Source organism: Maniola jurtina, chromosome 2 (genome assembly GCF_905333055.1).
Source record: "Maniola jurtina chromosome 2, ilManJurt1.1, whole genome shotgun sequence".
Classification (NCBI taxonomy): domain Eukaryota; kingdom Metazoa; phylum Arthropoda; class Insecta; order Lepidoptera; family Nymphalidae; genus Maniola; species Maniola jurtina.
This window is the reverse complement of record NC_060030.1, coordinates 15,079,983-15,094,058: the sequence shown is the minus strand read 5'-3', so window position 1 is coordinate 15,094,058 and position 14,076 is coordinate 15,079,983. Positions and strand designations below refer to the sequence as shown.

The following is a 14,076-nucleotide window of genomic DNA, read 5'->3' as shown; positions in this document are numbered from 1 at the left end:
CTGGTTAAAATGAATGCATTTTTGTCCTTTTCCTTTTAATAACAGGATTACGGTGTGAGGGCACACTGGCGGTTCTCTAGCGATAATGCTCTGGTTTTCTAAGGAGAACGCTTTGGACCGTGACTGGACAGTGACCTTACGGAATCGAAAAACAAGACTAGTGTAGTTTCTAGACAAGTGTAAATTAAAAATTTATAACACCCCCGACAAGTAAAGATTACAGTAATAACTAGAAAAGAGCTGATAACTTTCAAACGGCTGAACCGATTTTCTTGGATTATAGCTAAGAACACTCTCGATCAAGCCACTTTTCAAACAAAAAAACTAAATTAAAATCGGTTCATTAGTTTAAGAGCTACAATGCCACAGACAGATACACAGATACACACGTCAAACTTATAACACCCCTATTTTTGTTAAAAACCACGCCATCTCTAAAAATCTTAGAATTTTTTTTCAATAGGCAAAAAGAAGTTTGGCTTTCCTTACGAAATCGAGAAACGCTCTCTAGAAAACCACGTCATCCTCGAAAATCATAGAATTTCTTTTTCAATAGGCAAAAGAACATGTAGAGCTATGCCTATATAAATGTGACAGGCGTAGTCGGCTTGTAAGAGAAGAATAACTAACTATACGCAGGAGCAATCAGCTGAGAGCACTGAATAGGAACTAGTCACAAATGCGTTACAATAACATCGCGTCTACTGGTATGTAACTATTATCTGCGACGCTTTGCGAGCGGAAAAAAGTATTTTAACTTTCACCGTCACTAAAAGTAAAACCTGTGATGATGTATGGATCAGAAACGTGGACACTGACAGTTGGCTTCGTCCACAAACTACAAGTCACTCAGCGAGCTATGTTGGGTATCACTCTCATGGATAAAATCCGGAACGAGGAAATTCACAAAAGAACAAAAGCGACCGACATAGCTCAAAGGATTAGCAAGCTCAAGTGGCAATGGGCAGGTCATGTCTGTCGCAGAACCGACGACGGCCGATGGGGCAGACCTCTGGAATGGAGACCGCGTACCAGTATTTAAGAATATCCATACTTCCATACTAATATTATAAACTAGCTGATGCCCGCAGCTTCGCCCGCGTGGATTGGTCAGATCCCCTGCAGCATCAGGATTGAGGAGTTGGACTCCAAATTTTTTATGAAACAATGTCGCAAAATTCCTCTATCGATTAAAAAAGAAATGACGCAAATCGGTTCAGAAATCTCGGAGATTTCGGTGTACATAGGTAGAAAAACACAACTCTCTTTTTGAAAGTCGGTTAAAAAAGTAGCCTATGTTACTCCCTGGTCAATTCTCTAATGGTCTGTGAAAATCCCGTCAAAATCGGTTCAGCCGTTTCCAAGATTAGCCTTTTCAAACAGACAGACAGACAGACAGACAGACAGACAGACAGACAGACAAAAATTTTAAAAACGTGTGATTCAGTTATAGTATCGTTCAAATAACCATATGACCTTAATATGCGGTAGTTATTTCGAAATTACAGACAGACACACCAATTTTATTTATTAGTATAGATGCGAAAGTGTGTCTGTCTGCTAGCTTTTCACGGCCTAACAGTTCAATCGATTTTGATGGGTATAGAGTTAGTTACATCCCGGGGATGGACAAAGGCTACTTTTTATCGCGAAAAATTGAAGAGTTCCCACGGGAATCTCAAAGACCCATCCGTTTAACCAATTTATATGAAAGTTGGTACAGAGGTCGCTTGCGTCCCGGAAATTGACATAGGCAACTTTTTATCCCGGAAAAGCAGAGTTCCCACGGGATAATTAATAAACCGAAATCCACGCGGACGAAGTCGCGGGCATCTGTTAGGATATAGGTAAATCTGTCTCGGTTTAAGTCCGAACAAAGTCAAAGTGTGCCCTATAGATCTTAGTATGCTCATCGCGCGGCTTTCATATCTGTCCTCTGAACATGGCCTACAGCTAGACTATTTAAATGTAGGTATATCTAAAGTATAAACCTAGTAACCCCAGTGGCGTGTATCGAGGGTCGTCGGCCGGCCGGCGCCGCGCCATCGATTCCTCGCCCCTGCTTATTAGTAGCCCCACGACTTTCAACTGGGCTACACTCTAGAGATATTGATTAAATAAGTTAAATACTAATAAAAAACGACGGTAAAAGGCCGCCATTTTCTGCAGCACGCTCGTAGGTGTCAAAAGATGGGTAAACTCCTCGCCAATACCTATTGTAGTCTGTCGCTATTTATACGCTTGTGTACATAATTTACGGACCGACAGACAGACAGACAACGAAGTGATCCTATAAGGGTTCCGTATTTCCTTTCGAGGTACGGAACCCTGAAAAAAAAGGCACTAAGCAGGTATTATTCTACCCACGTATTGCTAAGTCCATTTAAATAATCCAGACTGGCAAATGCCTCGTAGATTAAATATTGAAGATTTTCCATTCAAGTATAAACAGCGTTTGAATATCGCTTTGCCGTGCTGCGCTTCAGTGGAGATTTATCCCAACAATGGACTTAATATCTGAGGCGCATGAAAAAACGCATTCAATATTATGCCACAGCTTAGCTATCATACAGTTAAGCTACGGACTTGAGGAATGTTTACTTTGATACAAAGCGCTATGGCACCGATGTGACGTGACGGAAGCAGCACGGTAATTGTATGAATCATTATAATACTTGAGCCAATTTTTCAGCCGTCAAATAACTTTTATCTGAGGAATAAAGACGCATTGAAAGATTTCCTCTACAAAAACTGTCAAACCCTCAAATTTATTCCTCAACAAAAGTTATTTTGTTGATTGAATAATCGGCCCTTAGCTTTGTAAGGACCGATTTTATTAAAGTTTGTATTTTGAAAAGTGAAGACGAATTCATTTTCTTGTGTGTGTGTGACATGCATGCGCGTATCGGCACAGACTACATAGTTACCAACGCGAAGATCACTCACCTTTGGGTAAAACGACACCTACAACACGCATCAAAATATGGTGGCCTGTCAACAGTCAGGTACGTCGAGGACCTATAGTTGAGTTTCTTTTCCGAACTGTATGATAGCTACACTACGATTGTGCCATACAATCGCAACTCAAAACAAAAGGGGAGCTTTGAAAGCAATTAAAAATGCTACTGTTTTTGATCTACGTGCAGTAAAATGTGGATATTTTGAAAATGTTTATTTTTCACATTTTCTTGTTTATACAGTATTTTTGCGTATTGTACCCAATACTCATAGCTACCAAGTGTAAATTAAAAATTTATAACACCTTCCGACAAGTAAAGGTTACTGTAACGAGAAAAGAGCTGATAACTTTCAAACGGCCGAAACGATTTTCTTGGATTATAGCTAAGAACATTTTCGATCACACGAAAAAAAACTAAATTAAAATCGGTTCATTAGTTTAAGAGCTACGATGCCACAGACATACACAGATACACACGTCAAACTTATAACACCCCTCTTTTTGGGTCGGGAGTTAAAAATGAATGTCATATGAGATTCTAAAATAGGTTAAAAAATTGGACTGGATTATTGGACTGGACCCTTTCAAGTAAAGATTTTTATTTAAACATGTGAGGATGATACTGCCATTATCGCAATTAAAATACCATAAGCCTAAGTTGTCGTATTAGTTTACAAAATTGCGAAAAACCAAAATAAAGAAGTTTATATCCACTTACCTACTCTATTTAGAATTCTGTGTGGTTCATATTTTCTTACATCATAATGAACACCTATAAACCTAAGGTCAATAAAGTTTATGTGCTTAGCTGCTTAGTTAATGTTTATTACGAGTATATTGGATTTAAACAGCTGTATAACGTTCTGCTATAAATTATTATTATTACGATTCAATATAAAGCAGAACACGCTGTTTATGCCAGTAATAAAATAAATATACCTACATAGGTTTGCCGGTCTTATGAAACCTTGACAATATTATACTACTAGCGAATGCCCGCGACTTCGTTCGCGTGGATATAGATTTTTTTTAATCCCGTAGGAACTTCTTAATATTAGGGGATAGAAAGTAGCCTAGGTGCTATAATTCAGGTTATCTCCATCCTAAATTTCAGCCAAATCCGTCCAGTAGTTTTTGCGTGAAGAACTAACAAACATACGCACGTACATACACACAAACTTTCGCCTTTATAATATTAGTGTGAAATGTGATTGTAGTTTGAAAAGTTCTCACAAATCCAAATTGAATTCCTCGAACTAAAATACTCAAAACAAGTGTAAATTAAAAATTTATAACACCCCCGACGATCCAAAGTAAGTATTTGAGTTTTCCAAAACATCATTTTCATATAAATAATTATGTATTTAGGCAACGTCCATCTTGACAGCTTGACATTCGTCTATTGACATAACATTATGAACCTAACGATTATCTAACCTTCTTTTCTACAAGAAAACTAGAAAAGAGCTGATAACTCTTAAACGGCTGAACCAATTTTTTTAGATTATAGCTAAGAACACTCTCGATCAAGCCACCTTTCAAACAAAAAAAACTAAATTAAAATCGGTGTAAAAATTTAGGCGCTACGATGCCACAGACAGCTACACAGATACACAGATACACAGATACACAGATACACAGACACACAGATACACAGATACACACGTCAAACTTATAACACCCCTCTTTTTGGGTCGGGGGTTAATAAAATGAGTTTTCCAAGGAAAACAATGTCAATAGCCATTTATTCTTCTGGTTAGGACTTACTCCCGGCTTACACCTCTCATGAGAGTCTGTACCCCCTTGTCCCGTGCCCCTAGTATGAGTAGTTTTTGAAAACTAAACACGATATCGAATCTCTCCAAATTCAAATTCAAAATATTTTTATTCAATTACCATCTACAAGTACTTTGAATCTCCATACATCAACGTCAAATAATTTCATAACTTTCTACAGCATTTCGTGCCAATAATTTTCATCAATGAATCGCAAAAAAAAGCTGTTGATTGCATACTTCAAATTATTTTATATATACGAGTGTAACGATTTACTTACAAGTTCTTAAATTTTCGAAAACTCCCAAAGTGATTGTATCCCATAGGCACATATCTACATTTAACAGCAAGCTTTCTCCCTTTGCGGAACAAAAACTTGTAACTGTGGATATTATTAGAAAATCAACATTTTTCAAAAAGTCCTGACTTTATGCGGGTGAACGTCGCAGACACATCAAAGTCAAAGTCAAAATCATTTATTCAAAGTAGGTACAATTGTACCTGTTTTGATGGTCGGGAGACAAACATCCCATAGCAGTCGTAGTACAAATAGAATAGAAACCTTTATGGAAGCTTACGAAAACTATTAAAGTTGTCGAGATGTGGCAACTCGTACTAGAGCTACAGTGAGCGGGTGAACGACCCAGACGCGTCAAGACAAACATCCCACAGCGGTCGTAGGTCGTAACTTACTATTACACAATTAGTCGATCTTCCTTACTCTCATCTCTTTCCGTACTTTTCCGTATCACTTTGATTTCAAATTAAATCTTTTATTTTTCAAAATAATATGATAACATTGTAAACATTTAGAAAGTAAAATCACGTAAAATACAAAGGGTTGTAGGTAATAAATATGTAGAAGTTTTTTTCCCCTTTTTTTATCTTCCTCAACTCATTTTAGCTTAGGACTTGATGGCGTCGTACCAATTTTAAACATTTCGTGAAACATGTTTTTTATTCGGAATGAGCCATCTATAATCCATCCACGGAAAGAAGTTAGCATAGGACTCTCTTTGTTAGGTAATCTCATACAAAATACGAAAATCTCAGTTGGCGTTGACCATTTCGAATCACCAACCAATCACAAACGAAACTATGTTTTTGAATAGAATTTCGAATGCTTTTTGAAAACCGTTTCGAATTGAATTTCGCTTGTTTTTTGAAAGTATGTTTGTGCTTGGTTGGTGGAGGAAAATCCGTCATGGATACCAGCGGCCACGAGGGAGCACAGTGGTTATTTCAGACTCCTACCGACTAAAAACCTCATGAATTTCCATCCCGCCGCTGACGACGGAGCACAAGGGATCGACCACGCGTCGTTACGCCGCCAGCGGATGTCCGCCACAACAGACCCACCTCTGGGACACTACGTACCCATACTAACTTCTTTCTGTTGATAGAGTACAGTGCGTCGTAAATAACGTTACAAAAACACAAAGCTGCAAACCTCTGAGATGAAGCCGATACCAATTTCACATCATGATTGTATTAACATTTTTCTAAGGTACCTTTTTTTCTCTCTCTCGTCTGGCTTTACAAAGATTAGCCAATGTCAAGTTTTTAGTCATTTGTAACAATTAAACAATACAAGTATGGACCCCGTCTATGCCGGTGTTCGCCGACACGCACGGCACCCCCTTAGTGCGCTTTCCAGTCAGTTTTAACAAAAAAAAACACACACCAGAATGGCAGAGCACGCCCGTCAGCTAACACCAACACAGACGAAGTCCTCTAAGGTACCTATATCTCGTTAATATCTTTGTAAATCATCATTATGATCATTTCCTCGTCCTGGTTATGCCTTGCTCGTTTTTCGCCGCCCACCTCGAGCCCGCGGGAAATCACGTTAGGCGCCATCTGCTCAATCACTTAGGGAAATCGTGATAATACGGCAATACAGCTGTTGCGGTGCTGACAAATAACTCGCGAAATGACGCAATTTACGAAAAGGCATTTTGAGGAGTCTCAAATTAATGAAAACATTCATCTACCTGGTTTAAGGTTGCCTGGAAGAGATCGCTATTTTAGCGATAAGGCCGCCTTTTGTACATAAATCTATAATCTATACTAATAAATAAAATTGGAGTGTCTGTCTGTAATTTCGAAATAACTACCTCATATTAAGCTCATATGGTTATTTGAACGATACCAACACTGAATCACACGTTTTTAAAATTTTTGTCTGTCTGTCTGTCTGTCTGTCTGTCTGTCTGTCTGTCTGTCTGTTTGTTTGAAAAGGCTAATCTTCGGAACGGCTGGACGGATTTTGACGGGGTTTTCACAGACAAGTAGAGAATTGACCAGGGAGTAAAATAGGCTACTTTTTTAACCGACTTTCAAAAAGGGAGTTGTATTTTTCTACCTATGTACACCGAAATCTCCGAGATTTCTGAACCGATTTGCGTCATTTCTTTTTTAATCGATAGAGGAACTTCGCGACATTGTTTCATAAAAAATTTGGAGTCTAACTCATCAATCCTGATGCTGCAGGGGATCTGACCAATCCACGCGGGCGAAGCTGCGGGCATCAGCTAGTGTTATTTATATATTACTGTCTTGTTGGTGTACAATAAAGAATATTTTACTTTTTAGTTTTACTTTTACCTGCTATGTACCAGATACCTCAAGAGTAACCTTCTGCCAAAACAAAACTCGATAAGCTTTATGAGTCTATTTGTTTTGTCTCAATCGATGGAAGTCCATAGCTGGACATACACAGGTTCCCTGAATATCTCCAGAGGACACAGTCTTGAACCACTCGTGGTCAGCGGCTCGAGAGACTTGCTAAAGATCATCCATCCACCTATTGGGGGTCTCCTGACGCTGTGTTTTTATTTCGAGCTTACAATTTAAGTACCGCGGGATTCAAAGGTCTATCGGTTTTCCAAACTACGTGCCCTGCCCATTGCCACTTCAGCTTCGCAACTCAGTGAGCTATGTCGATTACTCTGGTTCTTCCACAGAACTCCCCATTTCTCAATTTGTAGAGAAACTCCAACCGTAGCTCTCTCCATCGCGTACTGAGAGAGTCAAACAATTAATTATAATTTTTTTTGTCATTTAGTGTTGGCACATTTAAGAATAACTGGGTCTAACACAGATGTACGGGACCAGGCGCTTTGTTATGTTAGTGAACAGAATCAAACCTCACGTAGAAAAAAGATGAATAATAATCAAAAACCAGTGGAGCAGATGTCGGCGATGTCGGCATGTCGATGTCGGCCAATAGGATGATTTCCCCGGGGCGCTGTGGTGGCCGACAAAATGGCGTACACCGCGTAATGATATATTGATAGTTGGGAAAAACGGCTTTCGAACATATCCTTCATAGGTTTTTTTTTTCAGAGCAACAGACATGAATGTAAAGTAGGCACCTTCCAAAGGGGCGAACAAACAAATTTCTGAAATGCCGGCAACGCATCAGCGGTTCCTTTAGTGCTGCAAATTTTCAGGGGCGGCGGTAATCACTTATCATCAGGTGACCCGTCTGCTCGTTATTTTTTATTTAAAAAAACCGGTCAAGTGAGAGTCGGACTCGCGCACCGAGGGTTCCGTAGGTACTCGGATATTTATTTCGACATTTTGCACGATAAATCAAAAACTATTAATCATAAAAATAAATAAAAATCTGTTTTTGAATGTATAGATAAAGCCCTTTCATATGATACTCCACTTGGTATAGGTAGTTATTTTACTTTGAAAATTTAAACATATTTTAATATTTTTTTAATGATGTACATACATAACTCCTCAACTCAAGTCAGCCCGCAACGTAGACAGCTCACAGATGAGTTACAAATGGCGCCATTCCTGCGCTTAGCTACAACATCGATTTCAATTAATCCGGGACAAGAATTGATAACTCCAATATGTTATCTTAATTGTTTTAATCAGTTTAGGAACCCATGGCATCCGGAGAATTCCGATAGATAACGCTTAAATAGAGAAATGGTGCGGTTCCAAAATGCCTACTCTTGTGGGATGTGGCTGAATCCGGAAATATTTAAGGATACCGCAAATATTTAGTAACTAACTGACCCACTTTCCTCCGCTCGAGTGAATGTTGAAAATCCGTGGGAGGGTTAAATTTCCAAAAATCCTAGCAGCTAGTGTTGCCAGGCCCCATAATATAAAAGCCGGACATTTTCATAACAGAAAAGACTTTTTAACCCCCGACCCGAAAAGAAGGGTGTTATAAGTTTGACGTGTGTATCTAAAAGAAGGGTGTTACAAGTTTGACGTGTGTAATTATGTATCTGTTTGTGGTATCGTAGCTCCTAAACTAATGAACTGATTTTAATTTAGTTTTTTTTTTACTTGAAAGGTGGCTTGGCTTGATCGAGAGTGTTCTTAGCTATAATCCAAGAAAATCGGTTCAGCCGTTTGAAAGTTATCAGTTTTTTTCTAGTTATTGTAACCTTCACTTGTCGGGGGTGCTATAAATTTTTAATTTACACTTGTATAATAGAAAAGACTCGGTTACTAATTTATTTGACAAAGTTTTGTTGCAAAATCAATCAGTTACAACAAACAATCAATAATATAATAACTAGTAGGTACTTCAGTTCTTTTATCACACAATATTTATATTGCGCATATTAATCACGCACTACATAAAAAGCCTAAAGCCGGATAGGCCAAACGCGTAAATATTCAGCCGGACACGACCGAAAACGCCAAACATGTCCAGTTAAAGCCTGACGCCTGACGCCTGGCAACACTATACGCAGCAGGATTAAAATGGATTTCACCCAATACTATCGACAGCGTTATTCGATTTCGAATTTCCATATTGAGTCGCTATATCTGGATCGCTTATAGCTTCTAGCCAGCACCGGATCGGTAGGTATTAGTCAGCTTTTGTGTTCTCTTTCGAGATTATGTTCGTAGCTTGTCATGCTCCACTGAATATGAGAATACTTTTCACTTACATTCCTGGTAGGAAAGTGATAGGTTTTATTCGACTTTATTGTATATTGAATAATATTTAATATCTACTGTTTAATATTAATATGTGTTAGTGATGCTTTCAATAAATATTAAGATACACTTCAGTAGTCGGCCATAAGACATAATATTGAACACTTCTTTTGTAGGTACCTACCATTGATTTTGGAAGAGGTAATTTAAAAGCGATGAAACGAAAAACTGTTACTAACAAGTGTAAATTAAAAATTTATAACACCCCCGACATAACATTCCGCGCCTACGATCCAAAGTATCTGAGTTTTCCAAAACATCATTTTCAAATAAATATTATGTATCTAGGCAACGTCCATCTTGACAGCTTGACATTTGTCAATTGACATAATATTATGAACCTAACGGTTATGTAACCTTCTTTGATACAAGAAAACTAGAAAAGAGCTGATAACTCTTAAACGGCTGCACCAATTTTTTTGGATTATAGCTAAGAACACTCTCGATCAAGCCACCTTTCAAACAAAAAAAAAATTATTAAAATCGGTTCATTCGTTTAGGCGCTACGATGGCACAGACAGATACACAGATACACAGATACACAGACACACAGATACACAGATACACAGATACACAGATACACAGACACACAGATACACAGATACACAGATACACAGATACACAGATACACAGACACACAGATACACAGATACACACGTCAAACTTATAACACCCCTCTTTTTGGGTCGGGGGTTAAAAAGAGACAAACATGTACATCTATAGGATTTAGCTTTCGAGAGAATGAGATAGATGTGCTCCCCTGTGGCCGGTGGTATTCATAAAGGATTATTCTCACGAAAAAAAGAAGTACACATTATAAAAGTCTGTGTAATATTATAAAAAGTAAAATAATTCTTAAACTTGGTAACAATCACTACCCATATTATAAATGCGAAAGTTTGTTTGTTTGTTGGTTTATTGGTTTGGTGGTCTGTGCTTCAACAGATCAACATGATTTTTTGCATGGTTATAGTTAAAGACCTGGAGAGTGACATAGGCTACTTTTTATCCCGGAAAATCAAAGAGTTCCCACGGGATTTTTAAAACCTTAATCCACGCGGATGAAGTCGCGGGCATCTGCTAATGTTACAATAAATAAACCCTGCAATTATTAATTATATTCTACACCTAATACTCTGCATTCGTCTCATTTTCTTGAAGTTTAACTTTCTGAAACTTGCAGCAGTTTGCAGTTCGTTTGCAGTTTTTTTTTTAAATTTAATTAGGTAATTACCACAAAAACAATTTTTACTAGGTAATTCACCTTTAATTCACATAATATTCCGTCAAACTGTATAACAATTTGCTGTCAAATAGAAAGAAAGAAAGAAAGAAAAAAAAACTGTTTATTTGGTACCAACAAAAAGATAACTTAAAATAAATAAAATATAAAATGGGCTTAAAATAAATATAATACTGTCTTATTCATGCAAATTTATTTTACTTCTACTTTGCATTTTCCGCGGTATGCAAGACAGTTCCTTCCTTAACGTGGAAATTGGAAAACACTATCATTTCAAATTTCATACCATTTAAATTATATCAACAGTTCTCGTAAAGTTTCGATGGTTTCACTCGGTTCGATGGATTTTAAATGGTGATTGCTTGTTACAAGAGTTAAAGACGAACTTCCGTAGATTGTATTTTCAGTTATATTGAATCTGCTAATTGACTTTGAATTGAATTCAGAAGGTTTTCTTTGGACCCCTTGTTCCCTTGACGACAATTTTGACGCTGTTGTCCTATACAGTTGGAAATAAGAAAATCTTTAGTAGTACAACTCAGTACAACACAATACATTGAAATCCTAACCTCTAAACCAGGAAAGCCTGTAGCTTAAGGGCCAGTGCCTTCCCAAGCATAACAAGTTATCTGAAAACTTATTATCTGATAACTTGTTATCCATTAAAAACACTAAATTTAATTAGGTATACCGTCTTCACAACATCGCTCTATAAAGAAATAGACAATAGACAGTTAAACAAAGGTTCCTCAACAAAAGGTAGCTTATCCCAACATAAAATAGGAGAAAATTCACAAACTATACAAAGTCACCGCGTCGCAGAATGACCCAAATAAAATTCATGAATTAATGCAACAGAGTATTTTGAATTGTGACTGACAGAGCATGCGAGGTCAGGGATTAAAATAACTAAATTGGGTTACTTTTAAAACCTGCCTTCTTTTACATTAGGCACAGATTATAAAACTCAAAACTGAAAGAAATTTCCTATAGATTTACTTATATTTGCCCGCTTTGCGAAAACTAATAATAATAGTATAGAAGAACTTGGAAATGCAAAGAAAACTATTTGGCGGAATTCAAAATTCAAAATGTTTTTATTCAATTAAACTTTTATAAGTGCTTTTGAATAGTCAAAAAAACTCTACCACTGGTTCGGAATGCCGTTCCTACCGAGAAGAACCAGCAAGAAACTCAGCGGTTGCTCTTTTCAAGTACATATTCAATTTACAATAATATGCCATACTGTATACAAGCAATTGCAGCGCCGTGTATAGCTGGAGCGAGTCAAATCAAGCTTTTTTGTCATTTAGATAATCTTCGATTGTATAATAAGCTTTTTTCAGGAATTTGGAGTTATGACAGTGCTCAAAGAGTTATAATACTCTCTTTCTTCTAGGAAGCTTGACTTTAAAAATCGATCGACCACGGCTTCGACGAAAATATAAATCCTCTTTATTTCCTATCCCGTGGAAACATCCAAAAATCCTTAACCCTTGTCAAAAATATTAAGGGGGCCTTTGTACATAGCTTTCTAGGTTCAAGGGTTAGGGCTGGGCGCTGATAACTCAGTCAGTAAGTCAGGACTATTCTTTTTATATGTAGATAATTTTTTTTTACTTACCCAATTAAGTTTTTACGAATCCATACTAATATTATAAATGCGAAAGTGTGTCTGTCTGTCTGTCTGTCTGCTACGTTTTCACGGCCCAACCGCTGAAACGATTTTGATGAAATTTGGTACAGACATGGGCTACATCCCGGGGAAGGACATAGGCTACTTTTTATCCCGGAAAATCAAAGAGTTCCGGCGGGATTTAAAAACCGAAATCCAGGCGGGCGAAGCCGCGGGCATCCTGTAGTCACGAATAAAAGAACCGGCACCTAAGGTTGGAAGTGTGCAGAAAATAAATTATATTAAAGTTTCATAAAATTCGTTCAGGTATCTACATTATTTTACTAGGTGAGTAAATTTGGGTAGCCACATTAAATGTACCTAGGTACGTATAATTTATTAGTAACCATTACACCTGATGGAGGTGTTTCATCTTTGAGATGATACTCTCACAAGGTATGATTTCCTCGGGGTATAAAGTAATTTTGATGGCGAAAGAGCGCCGCGGTCAGTCATAATACCCCATTTCCGGGGTAAACAGTGGTTTACCGGAGATTGCAAACGGCAAGCGCAGAAGGCGCAAGAGGCTTTAGGTCCATTTTCAGGCTATTTTATGCCGGAACAACAACATGGAACAGTGCAGCATACTATACAAATAGAAACCTTAGTTATTATTTTTAGGGTCCCGTACCTCAAAAGCAAAAACGGAACCCTTATAGGATCACTTTGTTATTTGTCTGTCTGTCCATCGTCGTGTCTGTAAAGAAAACCTATAGGGAACTTCTCGTTGAACTAGAATCATTCCCGTTGACCTAGAATCATGAAATATGGCAGGTAGATAGGTTAAAGCACAAATAAAGGTAAAAAAACCGAAAACCGTGAATTTGTGGTTACATCGCAAAAAAAATGTATTTCAATTTTCAAAATAAGATAACTATGCCAAGTGATCATCATATGAAAGAGCTTTACCTGTACATTCATAAAACAGATTTTTTTACATAATAGTATTTGATTTATCGTAATTTAAAACAATAACGCAATGCGATGGGTTAATGATGATAAAGTCATTCGTTGTTCACGATAGATGAGAAATCAGGTAGCTTTTATTTTAAAACTAGCTGATGTCCGCGACTTCGTCCATGTGGGTAGCAAGGCACCAATGTACTCACTCACTGTACTTATCTACTTTGCTAAACACTTGACCAATGTAAATCCAGCATGGCACCATACATGCACCTCCCTTGTTATTAAAAATTCATGACAAGCTCTACACTGCAGGAAAACATCGTGAGAAAAGGAAACCTTTATTAGATCTCAGGAGAAATTACAGAGAAACACACACCTAGCCCACGAATTCACCAAGGAACGTCGGACCGGATCCTACACCCCTCTCTCGAAGGAGGCATTTGTCCACAAATATGACGTTAATGGATATTTCTTTGCTTTTTTTTCAAATCTTTTGTTTTTAGTCATAAATATTGATTACTAGCTGTCTCTCCC

The 14,076-nt window shown here is 37.6% G+C and overlaps 1 protein-coding gene across 4 annotated transcripts in view; it reads right to left on the bottom strand.

Annotated features, from left to right (window-relative positions):
- LOC123876409 (protein lin-10-like) overlaps window positions 1–14,076 on the bottom strand; it is a 173,326-nt gene that overhangs the window by 115,538 nt on the left and 43,712 nt on the right. The window lies entirely within an intron of this gene.